We start from the raw sequence: 8,435 nt of genomic DNA, 5'->3' as shown, positions 1-8,435 counted from the left end.
AATGAACATGTCTACTCTATGATAGTAGGGCTGTTTATGTACCATCTGATGGGTTCCAGTTAATGTTACCATGAATTCGGGTATTTGGTTTGTTTTTTCCTGGCCCAGATCACTGCCCAAGGACCCTCCCCGAGTCCTTGAGATAGAATATATCTTGTATTGTTCTTGGTTGTGGCACAGGGAACTTATTTGATGTGACTCTTCTAGCCATAGCTTTAGTAACTCCTGCTGATTGACTAGTGGAACCATGTAAATATGATGCATGGGACTCTGATGAAGGGATGGGTCAGTTTTGCCATCCCACTGTTTATAAAATGAGCCACCTCAAAAGCAGGATCAGGGGCATCTCACTACCATCAAGAAAGAATAAAAAGAAAGAAAGTCTGGGATAGAGGCTGTTCTGTGGACCCTAAGACATCTTCACGGAAGCTTTTAGTCGGGAGACTTGGGCAGGAGACAGCTGTGATACTGGAGAAGCGGCAATGCAGTAAAGTGCAGAGAAACCACAGCAGCAGAGACAGCAGAACCAAGAGCCCACAATGGAGCTGAGTGGCAGACGTCTCAGCCCATGGAGCAAATAAAGCAAGTAAAGGCTTGCTTGTGGAGTGTTGTTCCCTTGTCCCTGGGTTTGTTGGCTGCCCCTATCCTTTCCCCCACCTCCCCACTAGAACCATCGGTCCCATTGTTTTCTCCTCGGGATTGTTTATCCTGCCCATCTTATATAGATAAACTTGAAGAAGAAAAAAAGCCTGTAAATAGGTCCAGGTCTGTCCGTTGACCTTTATGAGTGTTTTCAGATCGAGTCTGATGAGATGCCAAGCCCTGTCCCTAAAGTCTATTTTGGGGATTCCTCGGGGACATCATTGCTCCCCTTGATACTCTGTTGCACTCTCTTTGTGTTTCACCCCTTGTGTGAGGGGGGTGGAAGAGGGGTGGGGCCACAGTTACTGCACTGTGTCTCCAGTGTTGTCCCCCCTAGTACTATGGCCCCATGGTAGGGCCAGCCCTATGATCCTCTCTGCATTGGCTGCTCTGAGCAGTAATATTGTCCTCTGGGCTTGGTGGGCCAGGATGCGGTCCGCTCTCTTTCTTTCCCTCTTAATTTGTTCCCTTGTGTTCTAAGCAGACCCACCCCTCTCCCTAAGCTGTATCTTCAATGCAAAAATGTATATACAGCTAGTCCCAAAGAAAATACAACATGCTAAATCCTGTCACAAAGTAAGGGAAGTTCACCTGGGATATAGCCTGCACGCCTTTCATCCTACAAGCGTGAAAAGAGAGCAATGAGCAGATGGAGAGTGGGATCCACCACCACCCGGAAAGAAGAGTTGGGAGGGGAGTGTGTCCTTTGGACCTGAGGGTCTCTGTACTGTAAAGTTCCTAGATGCAGAGACACAGAGAGATCGCCGAGAAATTCTGGGCCTGCAGATACCTTTCCCCAGAGCCAGCAGAGGGCGAAAGCCTTCCACTGGAGACAGCACTCTGGAGTAGGCCTTCCAGACTCCTAAACTGTGAGAGAATAAATTTCGTTTGTGGTATTTCTGTATACCACAAAATTCAGTTTGTGGTCTATCAAGCAGCACTACTGATTAAGACAGCGACTCTCTGAAATTCAGCTACTTGTGTGCTTCTCTTGGTGTAATTTTTCTCAATTAGACTACTGGATAACAACTGGGTAGAACTCTGACCCATTTTTATCGCCAAAATTTAGTGTCAGCTAACTAGTACACTAACACAAAAATTGGGCGAATTCCACTTCTGGTGGCATTAATTTCTTCCTAAACAACATGAAAACTCTTCATTTTTAGTTTGTCATAGGGGAACACCAGACTCAACTAGAAATAAAAACAAAAAAAAAATGTGTTGAGGGATAAAAATGTCATGAAGCTGAGAGGTTTACAGCCATCCAGGTTGGCTGCTCCAGTATTCAAACTTCAGGGAGAACAGTCAGGTTTTTGTCAGGTGGAACAAACACTTAGTGCTCAGAGGCATAAAAACAAAAATCAGACTCTGCGCCATCAAGTCAGTGCCCTCTCACAGCAACCCTGTTGGACCGTGTAGAGCAGCCCCTGTACGTTTCTGAGACGACCCCTCCATGGGCGCACAAAGACCCGTTTTTCTCCAGTGGAGCGGCTGGTGGTTTCAAACTGTTGATCTTACAGTTAGCAGAGCAGCGCATAACCAGTACACCGCCAGTGCTCCTAAGGCATAGAAAGGAGGTGGGGAGCGAGTACAAGGGAGTTAGGAAACTACAACCTTTCTTTACCTCACTCTCTCACCTTGCATGAATCTCTAAGTTCTTAGAATATATTTGACTAAGACATTCCTTTTACATCCATAAGTAAGTCTGTTAGAATCTCAGGAAACAACTGAATCAACTTTCTGAATGTTTGCTTTTTTCTTTCTATCTTGAAGAATTGAGCTATATTTCCACCTGAAAGCGAAATGTTACAAAAAATCTGTTCAAATGGGATGAAGGTATCAGTGAGTTAATAAAATCTGACTTGAGAGAATCAGTGAGTTTAAATGAAGACTTAATTAATTGACTTTTGCCTTACCCTGCTTACAGAGCTACCAGGTAATTGTAGAGCTTCATCTTTACTTAACATTTTCAGTTCTACTTTCTAACCTTATGTTGACCAAACTGTAGAACAGGTAGGACAAGCTTTAGAAACATTATTGACAAATATTTTTTAACAAACTGAAAAAATCCTGGCCCTTATGTTTTTGTGTTATGAGCAGTTAAACGTTATAAAGGAGCTGAATTGATTGTCCAGAGTATCTGTGAAGGTTCTAAGCCAACCTACAGCTTAATTTAAAAATGGAGGTTTACTTAATTTGAAGCCAGCCATTTTTCATTCTTGCCAAACACCTCTATACACAAGCTCTTTTTTTTTAATGTTTTGTTTTTATAATCTTTTGCTGTGTTAGATTATGTAGTTTCCTGTGAGGGGCCAAGATTCAGTTGTCAGAGATCAAACTTCGCATATTCTACTTGGGAACCTTTACTTTGAAAGGGCTGCTTTGTGCAGACAATAAGCATATTTTTTAAAATCTTCAAAAAAATAGAAAATAAATGAATAAATGGAAAAATGTACCGTAAAAAAAATTCATCCCAGTTTTTTTAATGCAGACATTTTTCAGCATGGAAAAGTTAAAATAAAAGTGGCCCATATCCCTACCACTCAAGCACTAAAATGGGAAATAATTTTATTTAATGCTTGTCCACACTCTCATTGCTCACCAACCCACTTGAGAAATAAGAACAAAGTTGCAAGATTTCCGATACTTGATTTCAAGATTTATTGAAATCAAGATTGTGGTATTAGTGTAAGGACAGACAAATGGATTACTGGAACAGAATAGTACCCAGAAACAGAGCCACGCATACATGATCGGTAAATTTCCAGCAAGGTGTGAAGGCAATTCAATAGGGTAAAGAGTTTTTGAATTTTTGAGGTATTCATATGCAACAAAACTGAATTTCAAAGATATCTTAAGTCTGACACAAAAGCATAGCTATAAAGAGAAAAATCAATAAATTGGATTTTACTAAAACTTAAAGCATTTTCTCTCCAAAAGATATTATTATGAAAATGAACAGACAACACACAAATATTCTTAAAATGTGTCTGACAAAGGATTTATATCTAACATATTCAGAAACAAAAAACTCACAAATAGGGCGAAAACCCAGCTCTAAAAATGGGCAAAAGATTTGAACAAATCACAACAGAAGATAAACAGTTCGCTAAGAAGCACATGAAAAGGTGTTAGCATCAGTAAGCATCGGGGAAATGCCCAGTGGAAAGGCCTTCCAGTAGAATCGCTGACATGAAGCAGAATGACCACATCTAGTGTTGGAGAGGATGCAGACGGACTGCCACTTCCATCCCTTACTGGTGGGAATGTACATGGTCCATCCATCGTAGGAAATTGTTTGGCAGTTTGTGAAAAAGTTAACTATATGTCTACCCAGCCACAGACTTACACATGTGTGTTCACAGCAGCTTTATTTGTAAGAGTCAATCCCTTTACATAAGATTCTAGAAAAATGCCAACTAATCAATAATGGCAGAGCAGGTCAATGTTCATCTTCGGGACAGGAGCAGACAGGCAGAAGAGGAAGGAACTGCTGAGGGATACCAGGCTATATTCATGATCTAAATGCTGGTGATAAAACCCCATCACATTGTACATTTCCAACATGTACATTTTTGTTTATATCAGTTATTCCTCAATAAAGCTATAAGGATGAAACAAAAAGTTGTATGGAAAAGGAAATGTACGCATGACTGAGTAGCACAAATGGTCCAATGTTATGTAAGCACTGAAAATTCTTTATCAAAATAAAATTATATTGGGGCGATGTGTAGGTGTGAGGGGAGCAGAGTAGCAAAAATTCTCAACTCCTGTAGTGGAAGTTCAGTAGATAAATCCTCAGACTGAAAAAGATTAGGAAGTTTCAACAAGCTTATTATTCAGAGAGTGGAAGTGAATGTTACAAGAATACTGTCAAAGTCTCTGAGAAAGAATGGAAGGAAGTTATGCTTAACACTTGTGGAGTTAATGAAACCATGTGAAAGTATAACTTCAATATCACAAAAACATTAACCTATAAAACCCTTGAAGCTATACCCTAGTCTAAGTGCTAATGGAAGGGCGGTCCAGAACACAGGTACCTCGACAGGGGTTGGGATGCAGAGGAGAAGTCCACTGCATTAATATGCGCCCCTGGGAAGAAGTCTTAAATTTGCCAGTGGCGTCTGTGAGCCCACCAGCAAGCCATTGGCTCCCATCGCTCCCACCATGGCTCTGGGCGTGGGCATGCACACCTGTACAGTGTGCTTACATCGGCGGATGCCCTTGCCCTTCGCATTTCTCCCAGGAAAAGAGCCCAAATGAAGGAGCTGTTTGAGGAAAGAGTTGCTGCAAAACTCATCTCCATTCCTAACGTCAAGCCATGCAGGACACGTAAGCCTGACAATTCCTTTACATGTTTTTTCTCATTCCTGTTTCAGGTGGCCACTTCTTTCATCGAAACTCTTTGTCCCCGCGGAGTCTGGTGTATGAGAGTGAATTCTCCATGATCGAACCGACTTTGGACATGTATGATGAGAACAAAACCTGATTTTTAAAAATGGGCGGCTGGGGGTCACTGCTTTTGTGATTTGGTTTATGATCACCTTTCCGATTTTGTGTTCTTCTGTCAGCCTCTGTTTGGGAAGAATGGCAGCGCTTTCCGAGGACAGGTTGGGTTGCGGGGTTCAATTGCAGAGTTCCTCCGATGTGGGCCTTTGAGGACAGCTTCAGTGCCCAGGTGAGCCTCGGAGCACAGAAAACCCACCCAAAGCTGGCCCTGAACATGCCTCGCTGTTTCTAGAGAAGAGGTGGGGCCCGGGGGGGTTACTGTCCCTGCAGCAGACATGTCTCCTGAATGATCACATGCTGCTCTGGGTAGGCGTGGCGTTGGAATTTCAAAAGTCCTTTTGGTGATCCCTACTTATCATAACACATACTAAATAAAGCCTGCCAGGTGGAGCTTCTTACCAATGCCGAAGCGCACAAGTTGCTGCTACTTGACATGCTCTGAACTTCCCTCTGCCTCTTATTTCACTGAACTGTTAAAGGCCTCTTTCTAAGGCGGGGTTGAGAGAAAGCAGTGCTGCCTGCACCCCCTCAGAGACTTTTGTCTTACTAGAGCCACGCCAGGGAGATACCGTAGTTGGTGGGGAGGGGGTTTGGGGCAGGCAGTCATCTGCACTGTCGTTTTCCAACCTCCATTGTTGAGCATGACTTACAGTGTTAAGTGCATATGCAATCCCTAAAATACTGAAGGCCTCCCTGTGCCCTTCCCCTGTGTGGACTTGTTTTGTGGCAAAGTGGCACTCAGAGCCCAGTCAGGGCACAGGGATGGTCAGACTCAAAGGATTTGATCTTATGGAGAAGATAAAACACCTTCATGCTGTTAGATGCCAGGTAAGCATCTCTCTTCAGTTTGCACTGGCCTGGCCCCGTCCCCTCCCAGCAGCCTCAGCATCAGCATCAAGAAGGCACAGGGAGACCTGCAGCCAGTGTACAGAGCAATGTAGAGGGCCCAGCCTTGCGGGTGCCAGAGACCCCTCTGAGAAGGCAGCACGTCATCTGCAAGAGAACGGCTTCTCTTAAAGGAATTGCCAACACTGAACCACAATGAGCAAAGCTGTAAAACAAATCTAAGCACTCCTTTTGCTAAAGGCCACACCATAGTATAGAATCCACTACTCCTTATTAACATGGGTTACTTAGAGGTGTAAATACTTTCAGGTCCTTGTTATGAAAACGGAGACGGCAGTCTCCTCACGCATACAGTTAAATTGGACAGCAAACCAAACAGATAGAACCCCGTGCCCTGTTATTTAGTTTTAGTCTTTGTAGAACATGCATTTGAAGTGAACACTTGCATCTTTCCATGTGCGGCTGCTCCTCTTTAGCAGCATCTTTTCTTGTGATGTTGCTAATCTGCCTCCGACTCCCGCGGGCCTGACACACAAACACTAGGAGGACTGGGCTAGTCGCCCAGGAGTGAAAATGGGAGAGTGCACATCTCTAAGGTCTTAGCTGCTTTGTCTTCTCACCTGGTACCAATGGCTTTCGTCGGTTTGTTTCCATTTTATAGTCCTTGTACTATAAAAGTATTTTTGATAAACAGTTGGGCGAGTACACCATTTAGAAGGACAAGCTGGGCCCTGGGGTTTGCAGTAAGGGAATGCCTCACTGCCAGGAGGTTAGAACCTTTGCGGGGCCCCTACCCTGCATTTGGGTCAGCTCAGTGCACCAATAAAATGCCGGGCTTCTGACTGTGCCCACGTTGCTCAGAGCCTGATCTCGTTTTCTGTAGCATTTTCTTCTGACTGGTACAGCTGTACAAAAGCATGTATGTCAAATTCCTCAAGAGTTTATTTGCGGAAAATAATAGAATTAGTTGAGAGGTAGTTTTAAAAAAAAAGATCTCAGTATCTGGAAATCTATTCATATAATTACTTGGATTTCTGGGAAATCTGGGTCACACACCGTAGACTAGCCATGAAGGCAAGTTCTTATAGGGAAATTTACTCAAAGGTAGTGTTTAAAGTCCCAGCCTGATACCCTTTGCCTGAAAAGCCAGGGCCACTTTCCTGGGCAGCTACAGAATGGCTTGCCTTTGTTAGGGGGGACACCAACTTCTCCATGAAGGTCATAGACTTGGGGAGCACAGAGGATGGCATTGTTTGCCCCAAATAACTGGCTCTTTACTAGTGGTTTGCTTGGGGGAAATCCCCCACCCAGCCACCCTAGGGACTCTGGAGGGGAGGTGGGATGCCCTTCTCAGCACTGCACTTGTCTCTGAGAAACTTCTGCAGTGTTAGCACCTCATTTGCTCCAAGTCTTACTACCAGCAGTGGTTAGTGGCCAGGAAATGTATGCTAACCTCTTATTATTGGGGGGGGGGGGGTGGAATAAGTCTTTTTGGAGAAGGAAGAGGCAGAGGAGTGAACTGTTTACAGTGCACACCCTGTCTGACCAGGCAGCGCCAGGAGCTGCAGTGTTCTTCTGGCCTCACCATCCCTTTGGCCACATCTTCCCTCCATCCTTCCAGGGAACACTCTGAGCTGTTTTGTCTCACCCCTTCCTGCAGGGCAGGGCCTGAAGCAGCTAGACGCACCAGCTGGAAAGTGGGTTGTAGCAGTTAAAATGCAAATGCGTAAGATTTGGTGATATTTCCACTTCCTGAGGGAAGGGCTGCAGGGAGGAGAGGTGGCCAGACAGCATAGGAATCAGCAGTGGGAGGGGCTGGGCTGGTGGCCACCAGGAAGCCAGCCTCTCAGAAGAACATCTGATTGCAGCTGGCTCCCCGCCCCCTTGGGCCTGACCCCTGACCGGCTGCACTGCTCCTGATCTCCCTGGCTGGACCCTGCCTGAGACTGTGTCTCTGCCAGCTGCCCTGAGGCTGCGGCAGAAAGGTTTTAAACAAACGTCATTGCTAACTCCGTGCTTCCTGTGGACTTTATACGCTCCTCTCGTGTTCTTATTGTCCCTATCCAATTCTTCCATTGATCTCATCTAAAATGAAACCTGTTTTAATTGAAAAAAAATCAAAACAAGCTCTTACTACCTTTTATTCTTATTTAGGCAGAAGTTGACTTTTTAGGCCAGGAGGTGCTATTAATGTCAAGTGTCATTCCGACAAGCGGTTGCTGCTTATAAACACCGGTTTTCAGAAAACACGCTTCGAAAAAACGCAGTGAGATTATAAAGTCAGCAGACCTCTACGAAGTTCTCACTAGGAGTCAGGTGACTCCGACGAGCATTAAGAGTTTGGTTACTACAGACAGCGGGCACATGAAACAGCTGCCTGCGATGTGAGGCCAAATGAGCGAACCAGGCAGAGTCTGGAAGAGGAGGTGGATTTCTCA

This window comes from Echinops telfairi, unplaced genomic scaffold (genome assembly GCF_000313985.2).
Source record: "Echinops telfairi isolate 266 unplaced genomic scaffold, ASM31398v2 ScPeMD7_7469;HRSCAF=8507_0, whole genome shotgun sequence".
Lineage (NCBI taxonomy): Eukaryota > Metazoa > Chordata > Mammalia > Afrosoricida > Tenrecidae > Echinops > Echinops telfairi.
Note: the sequence above shows the minus strand (reverse complement) of the source record.